A 27,591-nucleotide genomic window follows, 5' to 3' on the forward strand; every position below is an offset into this window, starting at 1 on the left:
TTTATTATAGAAAATTGTGCCAACACAAGTTAACATGGTGCATATATATTCTTAAAACCTTTCTTTTTCTTTCCATTTTTTGCCGCATCTTTATTTTTCGATTAACAAAGTGTAGAGTTGTGGGTAGTTCTGCGCGTTTAGTCCTCTCTTCCGTTTCCAGCCTCTGCCTGCTGGGCTCGCAGGAAGCTAGCCTTTTTCTGCGCCACTCGATCTTGACGCTGGCTGCGAGACAACTTTGCCCGATTCCAGCGTTTCACCTTCCCCTCCTTCGGGGGCTTCTTCTCCATCACTGGGTTAGAGCGGATACCAGAGTGGGCTGTCTGGTACATTGCCTCCATCATGTCAGCAGCGACACCATGCTTGATGTATTATGAGAACTGCTTTTGGAAGAGTTCCTCGTCATCGTCTGCCAGCTTCTTCATGTAGTCGCTCACATTCTGCCCGTAAATGTGGCGCGTGAAACTCCTTGCTCTCCGAGTCGTAGCCAGAGAACCTCTTCATGCTGTGTGCAATGGAAAACCCTCCGTCCACTGCCCCTTTCAGAACACTGAAGACCCTGTTGCCTGTCGAGGTTCTGGTCAGCCCAGCATCCAGAAAGCAGGTAAAGGCACCAGGTTGGCCATCAACATGCTCAACATTGTACTCATCCCCTGTGACCTCCACCTGTCCCTCGTACACCTTGTCCAGTCCAAACGTATTCACAGCCTGCGGGCCAAGAGCAGGCCAGTGCAATAAGCTGCTGCATAGTTGGTCTGCCCGACTTTCACGCCATATCTGGGGAGCTCATGGGAGTAGACAGCGGAGCGCTTCCAATCATCCACGGCCCGCAGCTAAAGTCGCTACCTGAGGAGTCCCGGGCAGAGCGGCCCAAGCGCACAAAATGGGGTTTGTAAAAGTTGTCAAGAGCAAGGCTTACTTCAAGAGGTACCAGGTCAAGTTCCGCCGTCGCAGGGAGGGAAAGGCTGATTACTATGCACGGAAATGCCTGGTCATCCAAGACCAGAACAAATACAACACCCCTAAGTACAGACTGATTGTGCGGATCACCCACCGGGATATCATTAGCCAGATAGCGTTCGCCAGAATTGAGGGAGACATGATTGTATTCTTAAAACCTTTTAACAACGTAAAAATACACGTCGGCACAACCACAAAAATACCATGGGTGAACATTAACACAAATGCCTACTGTATCATCCAGATGCAATGTATTCCGTGAGCAGAAAAGCATACAGCAAACATTGCAGAAGAACACTGGCTTTCAAACAGATGCCAGAAATCTGCTTAAAAGAAAAAAAGAAACTGCACAGATCAGGATACAAAGCATAAACGAATTGCAAAACAAATAGCATGCAGGTCCTTACAAACACAAAAAATCTCCCGGGCAGTCTGTGGTGGCTAGTGGTTTTAAACGTTATCAGTGCTACCTGCTTTAAATGCTTTTCTATGCAGACAGATTCCTGCATAGAACATCATCTACTTGTAGGAAATTCTATAGTCCCTCCTTCACTCTTCACCCATCTTCTGCAGGGATTAGAGACACGACAACTATTCTAGTGTGCCTACTCCAGCACACATGCTGTTCAGCAGAGCAGCTCAAGGTGAAACAATAAGAACTTCACACACCCAGCCACCTGTGTGCACTCGGTCCTCCAACCTTATGATTGCACACACTCGCCAAACACAGTCTGGTGCATTCTGATCCAGGGGAAGCACTTGCCCTGCTCCTGCTGACTATACCAGCCCTGCTCTTTCACTGGCACTTGCGAAAGTCTCACTTCAACGTCCGTACTCAAGCCAGAAAAGTCAGTCTGTCCATCACTCACCCCCTGCCACAGACAGAAGGGAAGTCCTCGCAAGCTTTATTGCCTTCTGCTGGTGAAGGAGTTTGGTGGTTAAAGATGAACCTTAATCCTTGCATGGAGTTGTAGGCTGCGCTAAAAGGGATCATAGGTGGCCCAGGGGACATTATGCGCTGGTAATGGATGAAAACTGAGACCGTGCTTGACAGGCGTTGATGATGAATATAAGACAGGCCTGCCCGCTCCGTTCACGCACATGGGAAGAAGCAATAGTAAAGCTATTATACCTATGACCATGACGTAAAAGTATGCTTTGTGTAGCACTTCTAGGACCTGACATTTCAAGGCATCTTGTTACAGCTAAAAATGTCTGAAGTGTGAAGACTGGTTGTTATTCAGACCAGTCCCAGGGCTCTGGTACTTGTGAAAATCTTTTATATGATAGTTAGTTACAAGACCAGTCAGAGGTCTAAATCGTGAAGGGATCATCGCATTGGAAGCATGCGGAAGGATTTAGTACTTGTTTGCTATCGCCTGAGACAGCTGTTGCTTGCAAGACATTTTGTTAGCTTACAGGGGGCTTAAAACCCGCCCATTGCTTCCCATTGGTTGGCTTCATTGTCCCTCTCATTTCTTTACTTCTTATTGGTCAGTGTTTGGCTTCAATTCCTCTTCGTGTGTTTATCCCTCCCCTGGAGCATGGCCCAAGTACTGCTTCATTCCCCAGTGAGTGTCATTCTGCTGCTCACGCGGCCAGCTCAGGCTGCTTTTTTCTTTTACTTGTAACACTCCATAAGACTACAGGTCGACTGGTATCCTCCTGTCCTTCTACCCCCTACTCCTCGGTGTTGCTGCTTTCCCCCTCCCTCCCACCCTCCTGTCACTCTCTGGTTATTGCTTGCCAATCCCACCCTCCTGTCCCTCTCCATGTTAATGCTTGCCAATTGTGCCCTCCCCCTTGTTGCAAGCCCTCATCCACACCCCCTTGATGCTTGCTCGTTGTTACTTTCCCCCTGTATCATTGTTTCTTGGCCCCTCCCAGGCTCCACCATTGTGGCTTGGCGTCTCCCACCCTCCCCTTCTGTTTTTTTGGCTGCTCCCACCTTCCCTCTGTTGCATGCCCCTTCCCACCTTCCTGTCCCAGCAGAATTTTTTTTTTATTGGCAATCCAATCTGTCTCACCACAAACGCAAGAGCTTATTGGCTTTGTCAATGTTTTGTTTAGCCATGATGTAAAACACTGTGGCCTGTGTGCAGCATGGCTAAAAGTAAAGACAAAAATGCAATAGCACGGCCAGTGATGTCCGCGTCTCAATACTTTTTTGTTTATGCTTTCCACCTTGCTGCACCACAGCACCCTGCTTCACAACATGGCTTAAAAAAGCCTTGACAAAGCCAATAGCTCTTGCATATGCTTTGCCAGTGCTTGAGAAGCTCCCCCCACTCAGCCTGTGCTGCAATGTATTTGATTTGTCGAGATAAGCCTTCTCATACTTGATGTAATATGTTGTCTTTATGATTACCCAGGCAATCCATATATGCAAGCAAGACCTTTCACGTATACCTTGTAAAGAGACTTTCAGCATGTCATTAATTTCACTTGCGTCTTGTGAACAGGTTTTTGCATGTCATTGCACATGGGTCTTATACACAGATTTTAGCATGTTATTGCACATGAATCTTATACACAACGTTACTGCACGTGGTACTACTAAGCAGATTTTACTTAACTGTACTCGGAACAACATCTAGAAGAGGATCGCCAGAGTACTGTACTCGGATGTTGTTCCAAGTACAGTACAACATATCACATCAAGTATGAGAAGGCTTATCTCGACAAATCAAATACATTGCAGCACAGGCTGAGTGGGGGGAGCTTCTCAGTCACTGGCAACGCATATGCAAGAGCTATTGGCTTTGTCAATATTTTTTAAGCCATGTTGTGAAGCAGGGCGCTGTGGTGCAGCAAGGTGGAAAGCAAAAGCAAAAAAACGTATTGAGACGCGGACAGCACTGGCCTTGCTATTGTATTTTTTGGTCTCGCCTAGGCAGCGCTTGCGCTGTCTCGTTGAGACATGCAGTATACACTATAGTGTGGAAGCTTTGTGGAAGCTTTGCCCATTATCAGCCCATCATTTTCATTGGCTTGTGTCTTAAATTCTGCCTTCCGATTGGTTGTAGGCTTGTTATTCCCTCCTTATGATGGACACGTCTTCATTTGTGTCCCTCCATGGCTATTGGCCCCTTTACTGTACAGACTTCTTTTTCTCCCAATGACCCCCCCCTCCTCCTCCCCCGTTGGTGCCGTGTAAATGCTTGTTTATTCACCCGTTCGTGCCAGGTGTAACATTAAGCCCTCACTCGCCATGAGAATGAGACTTGCGGTATCGGCAATAATGCTTGCTTCTATGCGCTCCGCCCATGAGAATTGCGGCGGGGCTGCTTTGCTTCCTCTAGGTCTGTGGGAAGCATTAATGGCAGTGACGCAGGCGGTGCGGGACGGTTTTGAGGAGAGAGCAGCAGCTAGACACAACTTCAAACGCCTCCGGCCCCTTCCACTTTGAGGCCCCGTGACAGTCACGATCCGGGTGGGCTCCCTACTTTCAAGACAGCATGTGCTCGATTCAGTAGTTTACTTGTGGGGGGTGGCACTGCTCTCACTGCCGCGTGGTAATTTAATTCCCGCAACCGTTGCGTGAGCACAGGCACACACTACAGTGCTGCTGAGCCTTGAATGCAGCCTGGGCTGCACATTTGCAGAGGAGGGGCGTTCGTTGCTGCCTGGAGGACTCCCTGTGAGGAGCCGGGCGGCCCTGCCTTACACCAAATTGCTGACCTCGGCTCGCAATTTAAGTTTAATGTTTCGTCAACAGTTTCCGTCACAGTGCGCCTCTAGAGCATGTTAATGTGACTAAAATTAACTTTACGTTATATGGCTTGCTGCAAAGTACTTGAAATAATGTAGCACCCTGGCTCACTAAGCTGCCGCGCTATGTGTGTGTGTGTGCCTCTCAGAATCCCCTCATCCCCCTCCTCCCTTTGAATGCCCGGTGCTCTCTGCTCCAGTGGCTGTTAGACAGCAAATTTTGTTTTGACTTTCCCTCGTCTTTATTGCTTGATTTTGCTCTAGAGAAAGTGTCACTCATAGTGGTTAAAATGTCACCATAATTACACTGTAATTATGAAAATTTCACATATAGCAACCTGAAACCTTGGCAGCTATGTTTGCTACATGAGACTGACGTAAGCACGGATATAAATCTCACTCCGTGTATGCTGCAGTCCATTGTACCTGATTATTTCCATATAATCTACCTCCAGATAAAAAATATGGTTGAAATGCTTAATCTTTTATTTCAAATTCTCATCCAATGACAAGATATAGCTTCAGGGGCGATTAACTATCCAATCAATTGAAATATATATGTCTACATTATTTGTTTGCGAGTAGGGATATAATATGCAGTACGTTATAAAACATTTTTTCTTTTATATATTTGTAAACGTACTTTGCCTGCCGATGCCAATATGTTCAACTGGCAGGGGCAGGATGCTACAGTCTAATTTGGAAAATGTTTTATTCTGACCGTCTGTATCCTCAAGTCTTGTACCTATAAATGTATTTCTTTTGCATCTGTCGTATTCACATTTCAGACTCTGGATTTCCTTTCGATCCTCAGAGATTATAAACCGGTTTACATTTTAACACCTAGTAGGCAGACATATGCCCTTCAAGTCTAACGCCCTCGTGCCTAAACACCTGCCCTTTAATTGCTCATTGCTCCCCCTCCAAGAAAGGCCTGCTTGAGCGTAGGATCATATTGGCTTCTGAGGAGATTTCATGATCTGCTTGTTCCGTGGCATAATTAATTTCTCCTTTTGGGTATTCATGGTTCTGCAGACGATGCTCATAATGTGTGTCAGGGATATCTAGACTGTGACCCTAAACCAAGTTTAGTCTGTGTAGCTTGCTTTTTCTCGCTGCCAGTCCTTTGTAGCTACTGCTTTGTTTTACGTTTATAGACACTAGGGGGCAATTGTGATTTAAAGGCCAAGTTCCTTGAGTTCGTGTACACAACATTCTTAAGTACCAGAGATCACCAATAAAGAGCTGGATTCTGGTGAGCTACCATCTTCATATTTGGGCCATGTTACATTGTCGTGACGCCTCTGTCTCTGCTAGTACTCCTGGACAGAAAAAATTGTGAATTGGTTCACCAACATCACTGGATTGAATGACTTGTTTCTTCCAGGCTATTCTTTAGGTGTCTGTTAATAACAAGAAGGACAAATAAACAGACACTGTTCAGTTTTCCAACAGATTATGAGAAAGTGGCATATCGGCCTTTGCTTTCAGAACTGGTTTCTACGATGTTTCTTGTGCCTTCCCCACAATAATTATATACCTCAGTACACTGACTAATAAGTTAGGGAAGATTAGCCTTGAATGTTTGAGTCATCTGCATTTCCCGAAAACTGCTTTGAAGAAAGAGGTGTTATGATGCCATCATTTCAGATTTCTTAATCATCCCCATACAGTACGAGGACAGGTGATCTTTACGTGGATTATCTCATGTTTGTGTCAAAAGCACAGTTTTAGTTGTCTTTCAAGCCTCATGTTTTTTTAGTAAAAAATGCACATATTCCATCCATCCACCCATACATGCATTGGTTTTTGGTCAGTGCTTTTCATCCATTGGTTTGCTCAAGTTTGCGTCCTCCTATCACAGGAAACAACACGGGGTAGTGGGGCAGCTCTCTTCAACCATTGGCTGACTTGCTTTTTTTAGTGATGGAATTTTAACTGATCATATCTGCACAGCTATCTGAAAATAAGTGCTTCAAACTACTTGCGTTTCAGTGCTTCAGCCACATGGTGCCATATGAAAGTGTGCACCATACTGTGGCATAAAGATGGAAAGCACTGCTTTCACAGAAGCACTTAATCGATTTCTCTTGTCTTGCCTCCTGGACTTGTCATGATCTTGCTATTAATAAAAAACCTTCCGGCAGCTTCGGAAGGTAATTTTGTTGTGGAAGGGCTGCCTAGGGGTTGCACCCACAGCGCGCAGGGGAGCAGCTGAAAGCCTTCAAACACTGTAGTGCAATATCCCTAAAGCAGAGCCCAAGGCCAGAACCTGCCACACACTATAACACTACTGGCAGCTCACCATAGTGCCACCAATACCTCCAAGCAGCAGGATGCACTGTATCCTGGGCAGTGCACTGTCTCTGTGTGCCTCCTGCAGCAGGACACGCTGCCCATCAGTGCCTCAGGCAGCTGGGCACACTGTCCATCCATGCCTTCAGTTGCAGGACACATTGCCCATAAGTGACTCCTGCAGCAAACATACCCGTCCATATGTGCCTCCTGCAGCACGGCACACAGTGCATCTGTGTCTCCTGCAGAAGGCAACACTCTCCATCTGTGCCTTCTGTTGCAGGTAACACTGCCCATCTGTGCCTTCTGTTGTAGGACACACCACCCATCTATGCCTCCTGCATCACGCCACACTGCCCATCTGTGCCTCTTAAAGCAGGACACACTGTCCATCTGTAACTCCTGCTGCAGGACACACTGTCCATCTGTGCCACAGGCAGCAGAGCACGCTGTGCACCTGTGCCTCCTGCAGCAGGGAATACCGTCCATCTGTGCTTCCTGCAGAGAGGCACACTGCCAATCTGTGCCTCCTGCTGTAAGGTAACCTGCATTCCTCTGCAGCGGGGAAGACTGCCAGGATATGCCCACTTCAGCAGGGCACACTATCCCTCTGTACAACACTGCCCCGAAGCGCCGCCAACTCACTAGGACACACTACTTTATCTGCTTCCTGCAGCGGAGCCCCTGCCCCTCTATACCTGCTGCAGTGGGGAACACCGTGCCTCCTATAAGAGTGCACCAGTACACAGTTTCCACAATTTCTTCCAGTAGCAGGCCATGCTCTGTCATTCTCTCACTGATGGCCTCCCGTGTCCAGCTTTGCACACTCTGCCTGCCACCCATACTAGCTACCTCCTCCATGTCCTTCTGCCCATACAGAGATTGGTCCATAGAAATTGTCTTCCACGAGCACCCGTAAATAATAATATTTTTTTCAAATCTTTTATTTTCAGTGATATGACCACCGAAGGCCCTGTTTCTATATTTAAAACAGAGCATTGGACTACACCATTTCCCGCTGAAAAGCAATATTTCTCTTCATGTGTTCCCATTCCTGGCGTGTCACGCTGTTTGGTGCTTACTTTCACTCCATATTAAAGAACAGTAGATGTTTTAGCGCCCAGGCTAATGTGCTGCGTAGCTAAATACATATAAGGTCCCAAACGTGAGACCGATGCATTGCAAATGCTTGTTTTCTTTCCTTTTAGTGGTTTACTACACTCAGAAGAGATACAGAGAAGTGAAGCCTGTATTTGCCATTTTTTCAGATGTGCATTGTGTCCATTGGTATGTTGATTCAAAGGAATACAGGACACAAAGTTGAGCAAGCTCTTTATTCTTTCCTGGACAGCCACCACACAACTCCTCCTCTAGGCTGTCGGGCTATCTTCTTCCAATTGCTCACATTCCAGGAATCTTTTCATAGCAAAACAGTCTATGGCTATGACATAACCTATCCAAGGCTGACTTTAAATAAACAAGATAGAAAATAGACACAGTAGAACACCACACACCGCCTTCCCTTATATAACAAAATGTTACCTTAAAAGAACCTCTACTAAAATACATACAATTGCTGAATAAAAGATTAACATCAAAACATACAAAGTATCAGACATAGTCCTCTAAATAAATAGGTTGCCTAAATATACGACCCACTCTACTATGATTAACCAAGACATTTTCCCCAGTGTTATTTTGAACACCGTCCTCATTGTGATTTAGATCCTCATCCTCATTATGATTGAACTTCTCCTTCTCTTACAACTCCTGCCTTTAGCCATCTTGCTCATGTATCAGACATGAACACCACTCAATTTGGCTGCACTACAATAAACCCCTTCAACTGTTAGAGGTATCAAAATCTTACTCTTTCACTTTTTTTTTTAAACACATTTTATTGCCTTTTACATGTTACACAGCAGGTCCGCTTTCCGCGGCGCCAGTAGATAAGAAACAGTATCAGTTTAATGCATCACATTGCAGTCCTTACTTGGTCTGGTAACCCCAAGTCCTGAGTTTGTCAGACACATATTGAGTCGAAGACCGCTTCCGCATACAACCGGGAAGATTCCCCCCTCCCTCCCTCCCCTCCTCAACAAATAACAAAACCCCTCCCTCCTCCCCCTCCCGCCCCGCCCTGCTGTCTCCCTACTACATCTATTGAGCTCAGATAGGAGCCTCTCCTGCGCTTGAGATGGTGGTGATGGTGCTTCGCCGGAGCCCCTCTGTCGTATCTCTGTCCTCTCTTGTGTAGTTCTGTTAAGTGTTTCCCCCTCTCGGGAGCTGTAGTGCTATTCTGTCCTAACCTGGCCCCTGGGGGTTCTCCATTTGTGGGGGTCTCTCTGGGGTGGAAGCTTCAGATGCTCTGCGATCTCTCTTTAGGTCTGCCAGCAGCCCCTCCCACGCCTGAGCTCGTTCCAACTTGCCCTCCCTATGTTGCCTTCCTTCACATCCTCCATGGTGTGGAAGATGTGTACTCCCAGATAACGGAAGCAACGGGGCTCCCACCGCAGATCACCTAAGTTCCAAGGTGGCCTCATATCCCTCACCAAAGGGAATAATCTGGACTTCAGCCAGTTCACTCGCAGCGCTGACAATGACCCAAATCGTTCCATCATATCCTTTGCTGCTGGCAGTTCTTCATCCGCATCTTTCAAGAATAGGAGGAGGTCATCCACATATAATGCTATTTGGTGCCTCTGCTCCCCCAACTGGAGCCCCCTGTAAGACCCTCCTGCTCGTGCTACGCAGACTAATGCCTCCACAGCCAGGGCAAAAAGCAGTGGGGAGAGGGGACACCCCTGGCGCGTCCCCCTCTCCACCTGGTACTGCTCCGATATTGTGCGTCCCGTGCAGCGTCTCGCCACCGGATCAGTATATAGTAGCCGCACCCAGCGTATGAACCCCAGTCCTAGGCCTATTTTGATCAACACAGCATATAAGAACCCCCATTCAAGGCTGTCGATTGCCTTTTCCATGTCAATGGCTAACACTGCCCCTCCCTGGTCCGTAGTCGCCCGAGTTCGATAATAAACAGCAGTCGAGATTTAGCATCGACAAACGTCTGTATGCTGCGCACACCAAGGGGAACTTGTCCGGCTTCAACAGCGGGATGACCACCACCTCCCTAGTGGTACCTGGTAAGTGACCTTTCTCCCTCGCCTCCGTGTACATCTCTGCCAATTTGGGGGACAGTTCTCCCACGTATGCCGCATAAAACTCCTTGGGGAGCCCATCCATGCCCAGTGTTTTCCCCCTTGCCAGTTCCTTAATAGCTACTCGGATTTCAGCTCTTAGGAGCTCTATGTCCTCGTCGGTTAGTGTATGTAACGGGAGGTCTGCCAGGCGTTCCTCGACTAACCCCTTCCCCTCGGGGCCCTGAACTTTTATAAAGTCTCTCATAGTAGCTGCGAAACCTATTGTTGATGTCGTCCTGTCGGTATAGATAGTGCCCCTCCGGATCTGCCAATTCTATAATCTTATTCTCCTTGCGGGTGGGATTAGCGAGCCACGCCAGCAGTCTACCCGCCTTGTCTCTCTCGGCCTGAGTCCTGTCCATGTATGCTCGATAGTAAAAGCACCTCAGTCTTTCTTCCTGCACCGCCACCTCCTCCTTCGCCTCAAGCAACTCCTGGCAGAGTTCTGGATTGTTCGGGCGTCTGCGTTCGGCCTCCCTCAGTGCTCGATCAGCCCGTTCCACGTCAGTCAGTAGTGTACATCGTACCCCTATGGACAGCGCCATGCACCGTCCCCTGATCACTGCCTTGAAGGCCTCCCATTCTGTTACCCTGGAGTCTGTGGATTGTGCATTGTTTGCAAAGTATCTGGTAATTTGTTCCTTAATCTCATGGTGAAACACCTGGTTTTCTAGTGCCTCAGGCTTGAGGCGCCAGGTGGGGATGGGCTGCCGTGTGAATCACCACTGTAGTCGAACCAATAGGGAGTTGTGGTCTGACACTGTTCGAGTGAGGTACTCCGTGCTGTGGAGTCGTGTGTGCATGTCCAGGGAGCATAGGAAGGTGTCCAGGCGGACGTGTTAATTATTTACATGGGAAAGGTGCGAGTACTCCCTATCTAGTGGGTGCGTGTGACGCCACGTGTCCTCCAGCCCCAAATGAGACTGCCATTCCCTGAACGTCCTGGCTATCCTATGTACTGGGGCATCGCGCAGAGGTGGGAGGGAACGGTGCATGGCGCGATCTGCTATACAATTAAAATCACCCCCCATAATAATTGACCCCGTCATGTATGGCGCCAGAGAGCCAGATAAGTGCTCAAAGAATGTCCCTGGTCTGTATTCGGACTGTAAATATTTATCAGTGTGACGTCTTGCCCGTTTAGGCGCCCTGTGACCACCACGTATTGGCCCTCTGGATCTACTTTGTGTCCGGTGTGTTGGAAGGGGACGCCCGCCCTAATCCAGATCAAGACACCGCTGGCGAATGCTGAGAACGTAGTATAGTATGCCTGGCCTCTCCATCTACGGTGTAGTGCCGCCCCTTCGGAAGCCAATGTGTGCGTTTCCTGCAGCATTGCTATGTGAACCCCTCGCCTATTCAGATGTGAGAAGATTTTGTATCGTTTGTGCATAGAGTGCATCCCCCGGACATTCCAGGAAAGAAGATTATATTCCCTCTGATTGGGCATTACAGATCAGCCTTTCCACCTCCATCTGGCCTCCTCGGCCCTGCCCGACTCCCGGCGCCCTGCATTGCATGGTGGGATCCTCCGTGCAGCGGCTCTTAACCCCACGTAAGGCTAGACAGCAGTGCCCCCAACTTAAAACAGTAGAACTCCACCAACTCCCCCTCCCCAGGACAAGTGAGCAACTCTCTCCCATCCAAATTGCACTCTGGCATACAAACGGGCTAAAACCCAACTTTCGGGTGGTACCTAGACTACAGCTCTCTGGGAGGAAAACCATCCCCTCTGCCCCCCGGGTCCCCCCTTCCAGTGATTAGCTTGCATGGTGCTCATCCTGAGCCCCTCTAGCTCTCGATCCAGTCTCTAGTCCTTGTGCCCTCTCTCTCCCCGAACCCCAAAGTCCAGCAGGTACTTGCGTGTCAGGCTTGGGTTAGATCACGTCGTCCGCTGTTCTGGGAGTTACCTCCGGCATTGTCTGGCTGGTTTCACCCACCGTGCTTGAGCTGACGTCGGTGTCCGAGTCCCTATGTTCCTCCCCCGATAGGGAGGAAGCACCCGGTGAGCCCGCTGCACTCAGGGACGCTTTCGCCGCCACCGCTCTCGCCCTGTCCTGGCTAGCCTCCTCCGGGTTTGGGTGGCCTTTGGGCTCCCCCACTTCCAGGGGATCGTGCGTGAGTCTCCTCTGGCTGGTCTCTGCTTTCTTGTCTCCGGTCTTGTGGCCCTTGCCCCTCGATCCAGTCCCAGACGTCTTGAGGTGTGGCAAAAAATGTGGTCTTCTCTGCATGTGCTATCCGGAGTTTAGCTGGGAACATCATTGAGTACGACACCCCCATTCGGCGCAGTTTCCGTTTGGCCGCAGTCAAGGAGGCTCGCTGTCTCTGTACATCTCTGGAAAAATCTGGGAAAATCCGTACGATGCTGTTTTCAATTTTTAGTTGTCCTTTGTGTCGCGCTTGACTCAGCACATGGTCTCTGTCCTTGTAGAAGAGAAGGTGAGCTACCACTGGTCTCGGCGGCCTTCCAGGGGGGAGTGCCCGTGCAGGAACTTTGTGTGCCAGCTCAAGGGCGAAGTATGGCGATAGACCCTCCTCAGCTACTTCTGTGCGGATCCAGTTCTCACGGTAGGCCACCATATTGTTACCTTCGATTTTTTTTCTGGCGGCCCAGTGACTCTAATGTTGTTTCGTCGTGCCCTATTTTCAGCGTCCTCAGCGCGTAGTTATAACACTTAAACTCATTTTTCAATGTCTGAGTTTGCGGGTAGACTCGGATACCTGTGGTTTCAGGTCTCCGACATCCCCTTCCACCGATGTGACGAGGTCTGCCAGCTTCCTGTGGTCTGCCTGCAGTAGACCCAGATCCCCTCGGAGCGTGTTGATTCTAGATTCCACTGCTGTCCTCGACGCTTCTATGGCCTGTAGGATGTAATGTAGAGATGGTTCATCTTGGGCCGTCGTCTTTTCGCCATGGGATCCCGTGTGTTGTCGCGCCCCTGCAGCATCTTCTCCCGCTGGGTCCTGCTGTTCCGCCTCCCACCATTTGTTAACTCGCCCCATTGTAAGTCTAGTCTCCCAGATAGGGCCCTCCCTCCTCCTGCCCTTCTCGGTCTGTGCGCGCTCCGAGGCAAAAGTTCTCTCTGCGTCCACCAGTCTGTCCCAGCCGTTATCTGTGGTTTCTACTTGTGTCCCTCCTGTCGCCGACAGTACTCGGGCGTCCGCCGTGCTCCCACTGTGGCCTCTTAAGAGATGAGCAGCGGGGGACACAGGCTACAAGGTGGGTCACTCAGGTGGCAGTACTGGCCGGGGCGTCCCCCCTCCCTGCCGGTAGTATCTTAGGCCTTAACTGTGGGACTCAGTCAGGCACCGGTGTCAGCTGTGTGGGTATGGATGCTCCTAGGTACCCCTGTGGGTAACTGTGGCAGCCGGGGTAGACCCTCACAGGAGGGGGTGCCCTCTGGTCTCATCAAGCAAGTGCAGTCCCGCTCCGGTATCGCCCTTGGGTAGCGGCAGAAGTGATCCCGCCGAAGCCGGTGCTGTGGGCGGTTGGGCCAGGCCCCAGGCAGGCGACCCGGGCAACATCGCTGGGGGGGCAAAGTTTCGCAGCGCTCCTTCTACAAACAGAGACCAGGGTCTTGTATTAGTGGTGCAGGTCGCTGGCGAGGCGCCCCCTCACTGCAACCTTAAGGGAAAAGCAAGTCGAGATGTAGGCAGCAGCCCCCTAGTCCCCGGGCGCACCGCACCCCGTCCCGGGCAGTGTCTCCCTTACCGGAATGGAACACCGTTCCTGAGGCGAGCACTCTCCGGAGCTAACACACTCCGTGGTTGCAGGGATCTCGCGGGCCGCAGTGTTCTCAATGATCAGTTGTGCACTTTGCTTTGAGGAGAATGGGTAGGTTTTCCCACATCTCCGCCGCTGGGGCCTCCTACCGCGGATCCCCCTACACGGCTTGGTGCTCCCTTCAGTTGACTGCCCGGCTCCCTGTCTGCATGCATCCGCCTTTGATCTCCACTAGTGGTGTGAATCCCGGGCCGCGGGCGCCATCTTGACTGGCCCCTTCACTCCCTCAATACCGCCGATCTTTTCCTCTAGGCTGGTCCTGTCGCACCGGGACTCGCTAGTCCACGCCAGCCCTGCGCTCCGCCGCTTCGGGGCCTCGACCGCCACCGCCTCACACGTCCACTAGCATCCAGTCCGGTCTCGGAGGGCCGTCTCAGGTTGCAGGCGCCATCTTGGTGAGCCCTGCAGGTCCCCCGTCCGGGGTGGTTATTCGGCGAAGTCGCGCCTAATCTTCCCTTTCACCCGCCTCTACCAGTTCTCTTGCCCAGCAGGGGTCCGGGGGGTGGGCTATCAATTGTTCGCGCTCTCCATTATCGGGCAGGATGGGCTGAATTGGGGGTCACCCACGGGAGCTGCGGTTTAGGCGCCCTGCTCCATCGGCTTCCGGCCACACCCCCTCTCTTTCTTTTTTACTTGTGTGTTTTTTATGCAAAAAGTCTCTCCTGTCTCCAGTTGTACCACTCTTGGTCAAAATTTATCATCATGATACTTTTTGTATTTCCTTTGTGCCTTCTCAATGTTACCCTTCACTAATTCCAATGACAAATTGGCTAATCTAGACTCATTACCACGAACTTGACTATCCTTGGTGAATGGAACTCTACCATGCATGATGGTGACAGGACTGTACCCTGTACCAGTAGGGGTGATGGGATACATCCACACCATTTTCTTGATCTCTATCCTCCAACGTTTCTTTTTATACATTGTCATTTGAAGAGCACTATTAATTACTCAATTGATTCTTTCCACTTCCCCGTTATCCTCTGGATGACCTACAGAAACACACTTCTGTTCAATGCAACTTCATCTAAAAAAAACTAAAAAAAACGTAATTTCCTCAACCATGAATTACGTGCAATTATCGGTAATTAATTTTTGGGGGTATCCTCTCTGGAAAATCTCATCAAGTAATTTCACCCCATCAACTGCTTGGCACACTCCACAAAAGCTATTTCCAGCCACTAAAGTGAAATAATCAATTGCCACAAGAATGCTCCAACACCTTTTTCATCCACCACAGGATGGACATTATTGTCCACCTCGATAATTTCCCAAGCTACGCTTGGAGTTTTCTATGGGCAGAATGGTGGCTTGATTAGTACTTGGGATTTTCAACATTCTCACAATTAGGGCAGTCTCTCGCAAAACTTTCTATTTTAACATCCACACCAGGCCACCAGTATTTTTCCTTGATTCTCCTTTTATTTCAATACCAAGATTAAGGCTCCCTGTATTCCGTTTTTACTGATTTTTACAGATAATATAAACAGAAAATATGAATTTTCTAGTCTGTATTTATTTTTAGATGTTGATAAAAACAGAAATTCAGTTGCTTTTTGAGTAATTCTAAATACTGTCTGCCATGACTGTAAGGCCAATAGATGGGTGGATTGATAGTGGGTTAAACAATAAAGGAATCTTAGTAAAGAGACTTTAACAGCAGTAGAAATGCACAAGGTTGATACTGAATTTTGAATATTTTCAAAAGAGTGCAGTGAGTTATCTTCTGCTGGTGTTCACAGCACTAAAACCTGGCAGACATTGGTATTTCTCGGGTGGGCGACCTCTGGGTAAAGGGTAACCTGCTCAGTTTTGGCCAGTTGCAACAACAGTATGACCTTGCAGACTCTGAATTCTTTTGCTACCTACAGATCCGACATGCACTGACCACCGCTATTAATAGGGACCCCCCCCCCCCCTCTAGAGGATAGGTTATTGGACGGGCTACTTCTGCAGAAATCTATCTCATTAACCTACAAAAAGCTTGTCAACAACACACCAGATCCCCTGGTTAAATTGCGTGAGTCGTGGGAGGCGGATGGCCACTTACTAGAAGACGAGGAATGGAGAGAAGCGGTGGCCTCCCCCAGGGAGGTGGCGATCATTGCACGTACTTTGGGAATGTGAGCAAATTCAGAGATATTGGAGGGGGATACATATGGTCATGAGTGAGGTCCTTCATAAATCTGTCCGCCCCGAGGCCAAAAGATGTTTACTCAATGTGTGGGAGCCCACTGACTTGGTAGGGGCGGAAAGGTTGTGGGTTACACTAGGTGCTGCTGTTGCTAAAAGAGACATAGCTCAATTATGGGGAGGGCTAACACCCCCGACTGTTACAGCGTGGAAGCGAAATCTTGATTGGTGCATGTTTCGAGAGAAAACTGTCTATGTGGCAAGAGGATGCCCCCAAAAACTGTCCAGAGTATGGGCCAGGTGGAACGCATACAGGGGGGATATCTGTGCTACACCTACTGCCCCTCCCGACTACGAATCCTTGTCTCCCTGAGTACTCTTTCCGAAATATGTGCTGTTTCCCGCAATCGCTATGTATCCTAAATGAAATGCCATAGTCAATCATGCCTTAATTTCCCCTACATGTGATTTGCAGATTGTTTGTGTGTTTCTGTTAATACAATCAATAAAAAGATATTTTAAAAAAAACAACAAAAAAAACCTGGCAGACATTCAAGCATGAGCGCATATTTAAGATTAAATAAAAGTGGAAATATACTAATTTCAGCTTAGTTTTTCCACAATACTCAAAATAAATATGGATAATTACAGATAAAAGTTGCAAAAAATAAATATGGATAAATACAGACAGAAATGGCAAAAAAAAAATAACATAAAACCGGGAGCCCTAACCAAGATATTCTTCATGGCAAAGTTCTATAACTTTCTTTTTTAACTTTTCAGGTGGTACTACTTTTTCACCTCTTAACAATTTTCACCACAAATGAACAATTGTTTACACACCTCCCAAAATTTGCATCAATCATCATCCATCAGTTTCTTCTCTTTCCAACCTTTCATCACAAATTATAGATTTATTCCAATCATTCTAAGTTTGGCATTCATCTCTTCAAAGGTAGAGGCAATCGACTCAAGCATTTGCCGAAATTATTATTTTTTTTGGATAAACAATTTTATTAGTTTTTAGACATGGTGAAAGAACAAAAGCCAGCAAGATAGCACCGTACAATAGGAGCAAAAAGTCCCATTCGGTTAGACGGGTAATCCTTGTCATAAAGTCCCATGCAATACAGACCGTTAAGCAGGCGAAACAAGTTTAATCCACGAGACCTAACCATTTGCCCCACACCTTGCGATATTTCTTCGGACATCCCCGTGCTTCATACATGGGTTTTTCCTGTGTGGCACACCAATCCACCCCCTCCCGCCACTTCTTGAGGCCAAGCGAAGTAGGACATTTCCAGTGAGCGGCTATGTCCCGTTTCACTACAATCATTGCCGTGGTAATAAATAATTTCTCATTTCTGGACCCATCTAGCCCTTCAGTGATCCCCAGGTGCGTGTGCAGTGGGTCATGGGGAACTTCCCAACCCAGGACCTCCGTGAGTTACTCTTTTATACCCCCCCAAAATCATGCCAGCTGGGGACACACCCAGACCATGTGGAAGAAATCGCCTGGTCTTGGCCGCAGCGCGTACAGGAGGCAGTTGGATATAGGCCTGCTCTGTGAAGGTATGTAGGGGTTAAATAAGCAGCGTGCAAGTAATACAGTTGGATCAGGCAAAGTCTTGCCGATGCAGTGACCGTCTTTGGCGCCATTAGTGCGTCCCTCCAATCTTCTTCCTCCAGTGGACCCACCCATTCCTCCCACTTAGTTTCTGTGCTGGTCCAGTGTGACTGGAGTGTTGTTGGTTAATGTGCGGTAAATACGGGAGATGTCCCCCTTCCCCAGGTTCCCCATCAGAGTTTGTGCTTTCGGAGTGCTATATTCCGGTATTATTGTGCCATCTGCTATATGTGGAGAGCATGATGCAGCTGTAGGTATCTGTAAAATTGTGATGGGTGTAAGGAATACCTAGATTGTAGGTCTTGGAAGGAGAGTATATGACTGCTGGCCTACACATCACCAAGCTGGGAGATCCCTATAGGATCCCACAACTGAAATCCCTTGAGCTCTCTAACTTCTCTGAGCCACACTCCGTGCCAGAGCAGAGTTTGCTGGGTTAAGTTATGCGTCCATTGGGTGTGGAGCTGTGATGCCTGCCAGGAGGACAGTACGTGTCACCTCCGGTAAAGTGCAGGGTATGGACCCCCCTACATCATAGTTTGGATGCGGGGTAGACCTTGTTCGCCCTGCTCAAGCCTGTAAGACGGGTCGGACCATCCCCCATTAAACTAATCATGCACTGTGAGGAGGCGGGTCGCCAAGTAGTATAAATACAATTTGGTCATTTCCATGCCCCCTTCAAAGGGATGGGATCCAGCAGCGGTCTAGAGCTAAGCGGGGTCGCCGACCCCCCCCCCCCAGAGAAATTTGGTAGCTGCGATGTCGAGCTCTCAACCAGGCCCGTGGGAAGCAGAAGGGAGTGTTTTGAAGGACCTAGAGGAATCCGGGGTGTTAAAGAACTTTCGCCCCATTTCACTGCTCCCGGCTCCCGCAAAGATGCTCGAAGCCCATCTAAATAAACATCTGGCTGCATTTGTGGAGAGCTTGGGCTGTTTGGATCTCTCCCAGCATGGTTTCAGGAGGGAACACAGCACTGAGTCTGCCCTCACCATAGTGCTGGATACCATCCGCACTAGAGTTGATGAGGGTCAGACCTCCCTCCTGATCCTTCTAGACCTCACAGCGGCCTTCGATACCCTGTCTCCTGTGGTGTTAACATCTCGCCTGAGGGAGATTGGGGTCCGCGGGCCTGCTCTGGGACTCCTTTCCTCTTTTCTCGACCATAGAGAACAAAGGATTATGCTGGGATCGTTTCTATCTCCATCCCTGTCTGTGCAATGTGGGGTCCCTCAAGGGTCAGCGCTCAGTCCTACCCTTTTTAATATCTATGTGACCCCCCTTGCCAGACTCATTAGATCTTTTGGGATGGAGGTAGTTTCCTACGCGGACGACACCCAGATCTTAGTCTCTCTCTCCCAGCCAGCTACATCAACTGCCGCCAATTTTAGATCTTGCATGGAGGCAGTTGGCCAGTGGATGATCCACAATTCACTAAAACTGAATGGGGAGAAGACGGAGGTGATGGTCTTTGGAGGAAAGGAACCGATCTGGTCGGCGGAGTGGTGGCCGAACTCGCTGGGCGTATGTCCCGAGCCCACCTTGTCAGCAAAAAACCTGGGAGTTATGATCGACCCCAACCTTAGTATGTGCCAACAGGTCAACAGGACTGTTTCGACCTGCTGGGGGATTATCCACATTCTGAGGAAAATCAGGCACTTTTTGTCACCCCAGGCAAGAAAGCAACTTGCTGTCGCTCTTTTGGGTTCGCGACTGGATTACTGCAATGCGCTGTATGCAGGGCTGAACAAGAGTCTTCTACAGCGCTTGCAGGTGGTCCAGAACGCGGCAGCGAGATTTGCTCTTGACCTACCAAAACGTGCCTCTGCCACCGAAGCCCGAAAACAACTGCACTGGCTCCCCGTTGAATACCGGATCCTTTTCAAATCCATGTGCCTGGTGTATAAAGCCTTAGCTAAACCCAGCCCTACAAGCATGGGATCCATTCTTTCTCGGCATAACCCCAGTAGAAATCTTCGCTCCAGTCACAAACTTCTCCTCTCTGTACCCCGTGTCAGAAAAGCAAGATGGGGAGGCAAGGCCTTTTCCTTCCTGGCACCTAAGTGGTGGAATGCCCTCCCTTTGGAAGTAAGATCCAGTCCCTCTCTGCAAACTTTTAGATCCGCGCTTAAGACTCACCTTTTTACACGTGCATTCCCGTAGTGGTGCTTTGTATATTCTGTTTATTGTTTGTTGATTTTGATAGGCGCCTTGATACCTTCGGGTTTAGTCTGCGCGTTATAAGTTGCATAATAAATAAATAAATAAATAATCTAGGGAGAATCTTCATTTTGAACAGAGCAACCCTCCCCAGGGGATCCAGCTGTAGCATCTGCCACTTGCAAAGGTCCTCCTTCGCTTTTTTCACCAGTGGAGTTATGTTGAGAGACCAGGCGAGATCGAGGAGCAGTGCCACCCAGATCCCCAAGTATTTGAAGGATTGTCGTCTGAGGGGTATTGTGAATTGCCAGTCATAGCAATCTTTCGCTAAGTGTAAGGGGAACAGGACTGACTTACTGGGGTTAGGCCTTAGGCCGGAGGCCTGCCCAAAGGAGAGCAGCACCCGGAGACCATGAGGACCGGAGAGGGCCAGTTCCGCAAGGAAAATTAAGACGTTGTCTACGTACAGGGCAATTTTGTCTTCTTCTGAGTTGGGCCACTCCCATCCCCGAATGCGGTCGTCCAACCGAATAAGGCTTGCTAGGGGCTCCATCGCCAAATCGAAGAGGAGGGGTCAGAGGGGCATCCCTGCCTCGTTCCTCTACAAATGGGGAAAGCCTCCGATAAAACCCCCGTGACTAATACCCGTGCTCGAGGTCGAGCATAGAGAACCTTCACCAGGTTGTAAAAGTGTGGGCTGAAAACCATCTTAACCAGCACATCGCCCAGGTATTGCCAGTCCACGGAATCAAAGGCCTTCTCGAAATCGACGAGAAGAAGTGCCAGATAAGGAGTGAGGAAGTGGCGGTTTGCCAGGGCCAGATGGAGGCGATGAAGGCAGTGTCTAGTCCCCCTCATCGGCATAAACCCACACTGGTCGGGGTGGACCAGCTTGGTGAGGTAGGGCCTCATCCGCTGGGCGAGAACTGTAGCGAATGTTTTAACCTCTGTGTTTATGAGGGAAATGGGGCGGTAATGCGCACAGCGGGGTGATGGTGGTTGTGTTTTAGGGAGAACAACAATAGTGGCGATGCTTGTCTCTGGCGGAAAGGAGCCCTTCTCTAGGGCTTCGTCAATGAGATCGGCGAGGTGCGGAATAAGGGTCTCCCGATATGCAGCATAATACTCCTGCGGGAACCCGTCAGGGCCTGGGGTCTTGCCCGGTGCAGTATGCGCTATAGCTTCATTATTCTCCTCGCGGGAGATGGAGGGGGGGGGGCGGTCCAGGTCAGCAGACTGCAGTGCTAAGGCGTGGAAGGCAGAGACGGCCCCTGCCAAGCAATTCAGAGAGGGAAGTTTCAGGGCGCTGCGCAGAGTAGAGCTCGTGATAGGAGGCAAAGGCCTGGGCCATCATCAAAGGGAATCGGTGTACCAGACCAGCTTGGTCCACAATCTCTGGAATGATGCGGTTGGCCTTTGGGTATGTAGCTGGTCTGTTAAGGATCTTCCCATTCTTGTCGTCCCATCCGTACACCTTAGCTATAGACGATCTCCAGAGAGGTTTGGCGGCCTCCAAGGAGAGCTGCTTGATTTCGCCCCTCAGGTGTGTGAGCTGCCTCTCTTGGGTGGCGTCACGGTCTTCGGGAGGACATTGTTCAAGGAGCAGTGCCTGGGCCTCTCGCAGGGTGATCTGGTGCGTCTGGGTTTGTCGCTGTAGTTTAAGGGAACCGAGCCGGTGTTGGCAAAGAAGTATTACTGGAGTTCTACCCCAACCGCCCTTTTAAACTTCTTCTCCTGGGGGAACCAGGAAATGATCTGCCAGGTTGGACGTGCCGAGGGGGGCGGGTTCTCCAATGCTGAGAAGTACTGGTGAATGGTCGGAAATACCCCCGGGGAGAATACGGATGTCTTTAATCATTTGGCAGTCAATAGAGGGGACGAATATAGCATCTATACGCGCCTGAGTGTGGTGCGCAGCTGATGTGTGAGTAAACTGCCTACTCTGAGGGTGCCAGATTCTCCAGGTATCGCACAGACCCAGGGAATCTGCCCAGTTCGATAACTGTTTGGCGTGAATGACTCTGATGGTGGACAGTGAGCCTGCAGTGTCGAGGTGGGGGTCAAGAACTGCGTTGAAGTCGCCCCCAACTATTGTGGCATCCAAAGGAAAGGAGGTGAGGATGCCAGTGGTGCGCCCCAGAGTTGCTGTGAGCATCGATGGGGGTGAATAGATGGAAACCAGAATGAGAGGGCAACCGTTCAGCGTTCCACACAGAGTCACATATCCTCCCTGAGGGTCGTGGGTGGCCTGTGTGGGCACAAAGGGGAGATTGCGCCTTATAAGGATGGCCACCCCCGGGAGCCCCAGGCAAACCCAGAGTGCCAGACTCTATCATACCCATATCGTGCCAGAAAGAGGCAGTGGTTCCCCGCCAGGTGAGTCTCTTGGAGTAGGAGTTTGTCAGCAGTCTGGTGCTGGGCATAGCGCAGGACAGCCGTTTGTTTCTCTGTCTAGGAGCATGTTAACGTTCCAGGACAGTGCACGGAGGGAAGCCCCAGAACTGGTTGTGGCAGTCATGGTGGCCGTTGGCGGGAGCGAGGGTTAGCAGGACCTTGGATGGCAGTGGGTGCACATGGGTCCTGGCATAAGCGCGGGACGGTAAATGGAGCTGTACTGTGCAGGTGATGAATGGGATTATCATAGTGTGCAGTAAGAAAGCTGGTGGAGCAACATATTGAACCAACATCAACAATGGGACAATGGACCCAACCTTCCTCCCTCCCCCCTCCCCCCACCCTATACTTCGGGAATAGAAGCATCTGTCGTCCCAACTTAGGCACAATAACAAACCAAACTAGAATGTTCGGGTTGGATTGCGTGGAGGACCCCCTCCTTAGAGACGGATGTTCAGTATCTCGGCAGAGAGACAAACGAATTGGAGCAGGAACTCTGCTGTGGAGCTGTAAAGCTCGAACAGTGAGGACATGTCACCAGACGAAGCCCCTCCCACCATGTGTGGCGGGCCGCGAGGAACCCAGGGTCGGCAGGGCATTACAGGAATGTCCAGTTGGATCCCCGCAGGGTGCAGACTGTGTTCATGGGAACACCCTTTTCGCGGGTGGGTGCCTCCACCCGCACTGGCCGCGGGGAAGGCCGTTTGCCCGCTACCGGTCCCACTGTGTGACATTGTGCAGACCGTCCTTTAAGCTGAGAGGCAGCGCTTACCTCCCTGATCAATGTCCCCTCTTTCCAGAAGGCCTTAGATTGTTGGGCTGCGGGACAGGTCCAAGTCTGCAGCTGTCAAGCCCTGATGGCCCAGTAGGGGTCGTTCCCTGGATGAACTGCTGGTCGAGTGATTTCTGTGGCGAGATGGAGAGACCGGGGGGTTGGGAGAACCTTCGGGCCCACGGGTTGCCAGGCTCAGCGATCTGGGTTCCACTCGGTGGAGCTGACTCCCCTGGCAGGACTGTGTACGCCTTTGGCGTTGTTGCTTGGGGGATCGAGGCCGCATGGATTGGGGGCCTGAGGGCACTGGTGAAAAATTCTGCCAGGACCTAAGGGTACGCTCCTCTGTTGCTCCGCTGTTCAATCAAGATTTGTAAAGCGCGCTGCTCACACGTGAGGGTCTCAAGGCGCTGAGGGGGCAGCAGATCCGTTTAGCCGTTAGCTAGGTCCAGGCAGCCTGGGGTGAATCAAAGAACTGTGTCCTGCCCTGGAAGATGACGCGAAGGTGGGCAGGGAACAGAAGTCTGTATTGAAGACCAAGAGTCCGCAATTTCTTCTTCACCGCCATATAGGAGCGTCGCTGGTCCTGCACCTCCTTATCCTTATTATAATCGGGAAAGACCATAATGGTGTGATTTTGAAACTTTAGGGGTCCCAGGGATCGCGCCTCATGCAGGATCGAATCCCAGTCTTTAAAGTTGAGGATCTGGGCTATGATGGGCGATGCGGGGCCCCGGGTGGCGGTTTAGGAGCGAGGGACCAGTGGGCTCTCTCCACCGCGAACCATGTGGAGAGTGCGTCCCTGGGCATCCAGGAGGAGAACCAGGATTCGATGAAGGTGGACATCTGCTCTTTCTCTGCTCCTTCAGGGAAGCCCACCAGGCGGAGGTTGTTGCGGCGTGAGCAGTTTTCGGCATCTTCTGCACGCCTGTGGAGCTCCTTTGTATGGGATTACAAGCAGGTCACTTGGTCTTTTAATTGGTGGATGTCATCCTCCGCCGTAGAGTGGCGGGACTCTGCCTCTGTGATACGGGCCGTGGCATTGCGCAGATCCTGCCAGATGAGGGACATGTCTACCCTGACCTCACAGATCTTCCCCCTCCACCGAGGCCTGGGATGTGCTAATTGCCTGCAGGATAGTGGCTAAGTCTTTACCTGGAAGAGGAGGGCCAGCTTCACCCTGCCCTGCGGGTTCATGGTCAGCTGTGGTAAAGTGGTCGATCTTCGTTTGCGTATGGTTGGCCAGGGATTTGGGACCCCGGTCTCTCCCCATGGCAGGTAATGGACGACGCACCAGCAGAGGGTCAAGGTCAGGAACCCGGGAGTACGTGCCTCCTCAAAAGCCGCAGTTGCGTGTTTAACTGCGCGTGAGCGCCTCCAGGGGCGAGTGCAAAGATCAGTGCCAGGAGTCAACAAGGGGAAATCATTGCGCCCTAGTGTCAGGGTATGGGCAAGAACAGCGCCCACTACAGTGCGTCTTAGATCCTGCGTGTGCACATGATGAAGCACCAAGTCAATGGTGGGGGGGAGGAGGATGATGAGGTAGAGCGTGAGCCGCGGGCACTTTCACACAGGGGCCACAGCCGCCTGCACGATCTGTGTTGCTGGGCAGGACTCCAGGTGTTTGTCGCTAGCACCTTAGTGTGTATTGGGGGCCTGCAATGGTCACTTCAAAGACCCAGGTTCCCCGTTCTAGGGTGAGCACCAATCGAAAAGCCTCTAGCGATCACAGTTACCCACCGCCAGGAAGCAACTCACAATCCGGTCCGGGAGCAAGAGTGCGGTGTGCAGGGCTCAGTGGACTCCAAGCGCCCAGGAGAGGATGGGGAGAGGGGGATACACACTCCTGGGCCTCCCCGCCGTCTGAACGTGACAGCCAATTCACCTCCCCAGCGATGCGGTATCAATTGGCTGCAGGAGCTCCAGATGGGGGCGGGCTCCCCCTCATCGATCCACCGGACCCTCCAGGCCACGAAACAAGGCCACGGGGCTCGGATCCCGGCAATGCCGGCCCAGATGATTAGAAGGCCGCCGAGCCCCGGATGAGGAAGTGGGAGAAGAGGAAAGGTGGAGGGGACCCTCATTCAAGATCCCAAGCCGCTCGATGGATGCGCTCTCAATCCCACCACAAGCAGTCCACAGATCTCAGAGAGCACTGCTCCACACGGGTCCCAGCTCCGCCCGCCGCCACCTCCGCACTCACCGGGTACACAGGAGCGGCAAGGTCTTTTCTGGCCGATGGAGTCACAGCTGTTGGCAGGGGCGTTGCCGGTGAGTTGCCACGTTCTGGGTCCTACTGGGCTGTAAAGGGGGGAGGGAGCCAGTGCAGGTGCTGCCACGGATGATTTTGCCCTCCGCCGCCCTATTTGTTTTTTATTCCAGGAACATAATGTATCTTGTATCTGTGATCCATTGTTCTAGGAGTTGCAGAAACTAACCCTTTCAATCGACAAAATTGTCACCAAAGGTGTATAGTAGTCGTGGCTCGCAATACTCGCGGGAAGGGGGGTGGAGTCACGCAGGGGGAGGGTTAAAATAAATAAAATTAAAAAACGTACCCGGCTGGGTCCCACGCCACCTGTGCTCCTGGGCCGGGTCATGCGTTTGGCGTTTTCCTGCTCTGGACTGGACTGTTCCCAAGAGGCACAGGGTCAAGGCTGATTTGCATATGGCCAGGTCTAAACTGGGGTGGCATGGTGAGCAAAAGAATGATAGATTTAATCCAGATCTCTTGGTGAATGCTTTGATTTGTTCAGCATTCCGTCCATCAATTGTGTGTCTTTTGCTTTCTCGCCCTGAACAGGAACAGGCATGCTCCCTCCCTACCCGTAAGCCAATCACAATGCTGCAATGGCAGCGTTGTGATTGGTGCGGACAGTGCCTGTAGGGTGGCTATTTTCTCTATGTTGGGTGCATGCAGTCTACATAGAGAAAATGTAGAGTGCGCATGACTGGTTTGGTCAGCCCCAGAGGGCCGACCAAACAGTCAGGGTACTCAGTGGTGCAAGCCACTCCTCCCCAACCTGCCCTCCCACCCGCCTGCAACCAGGCATAGCCTCCCGCCCTCCCCAACCAGGCACACCCTTCCTTCTGCTTTCTCGCAGTGCGAGAAGTAGAAACATAAAATGGTATTTAAAATACCATTTTATGTTTTTGCTTCTCGCACTGTGAGTAAGCAGTGGGGCGACGTTCCTCACCCCTAATGGAGTAGCCGCCCCTGGTGTATAGTCACATCTTACTAACTCATCAAACCGCCAAATAAAATTCCTCAAGTGTTCCAAGCCCCATACAATAGTTAATGCCTACTTCTCCGCTACACAGTAACGCTCTTCCGCAGGCGGCATTGCACGAGAAGCAAATGCAAGTTGGCTCTTGATCATTTTCATCTTTTTGAGATAATACAACACCAATGCTTTTGCCACTAGCATCTGTGGTTATGATCTATTTGTTTACCAGGTCAAAACCATGCGAAGCATTACCTGACCTGATATTCTTTTTGATACTATCAAAATCAATTAATAATTTAGACTCCCATACAAGCGTAACCTTGTTTTTAATCATCATCATGTTTTCTATGAAAAATTAGGAGCAACCTTAGAATAAAATGCCACCATCTCAAAGAAGAGTCTCAAATTATGCTTTAGTAGATGGTGCCGGTGCATCACTTATGGCTTGCATTAATTCTTCTTTAGGTTTGATTTCCTTGTTATTTACTTCCTGAACTATGCAATTTAGGGTCTGAACTCAAACCAAATACTTTGACTATTCTGCAGTCAATCCATGTTTTATGAGATTCTTCAAGAATTTCACCAACCACAGATCATGTTGCTCCTTGTCCTTTCTCCTTAAGCAGAATGCCATCTTGGAAGTACATTATACCTTCAAACGCTAACCCAAACGGCATCATATGCATCTTTAACACCCCGTGGGAGTCATCAATGTAAAAAAACATTTACTATCTGGATGTAAACAGACCTTATGATAGTCCAATGAAAGGTCAAGGTAGGAAAACCATTGCATCCCCTTGGACATGGCCAACATTTTCAGTTAAGGAAAACTTTTAACTACAATATTTTCATTACACTATCGAAGGTCAACACACAAGCTAGTTTTACTGTTGGGTTTACTGATCTCGACCAAGGAAACAACCCATTCAGACACCTCGACCAGCTTTGTTATATCAGCTTTTTATAATTTTTCAATTTTCATATTATCTTCATTCTTTTACTATTCAAGGAATATTTTTCATTTTATGTATCTTTGGCTGTGCATTTTTTAAATCTAATTTAATGGGAAAAACCTTTCAGGATGCCAACTGTCCCTGAAAAACTTGTGGAAATTCTTTTAAGTATTTGTATCTCACTGCTTCACTAGTACTTAAAACTGAAACCTGTTTGCAGGCTATTGGGGTCTGAAATTATATCCAGAGCCCTTTGATCAATACAACCTAAAATGAATTGATCATATTTCGCAGCATATATCTTCACGATTTACTTCCTATTCTTAAAATTGAAGCTTACTGTCTTATTATAACTCACCATAGGCATTGGATCGCCAG

At 49.8% G+C, this 27,591-nt stretch overlaps 1 protein-coding gene and 1 pseudogene across 4 annotated transcripts in view; one reads left to right on the plus strand and one right to left on the minus strand.

Moving 5' to 3' along the window:
* The window catches only part of TBC1D16 (TBC1 domain family member 16), a 966,933-nt gene that overhangs the window by 219,191 nt on the left and 720,151 nt on the right, over positions 1-27,591 (plus strand). The window lies entirely within an intron of this gene.
* On the minus strand, positions 138-10,368 carry LOC146810437 (large ribosomal subunit protein uL18B pseudogene; annotated as a pseudogene).

Source organism: Triturus cristatus, chromosome 7 (genome assembly GCF_964204655.1).
Source record: "Triturus cristatus chromosome 7, aTriCri1.1, whole genome shotgun sequence".
Taxonomy (NCBI): domain Eukaryota; kingdom Metazoa; phylum Chordata; class Amphibia; order Caudata; family Salamandridae; genus Triturus; species Triturus cristatus.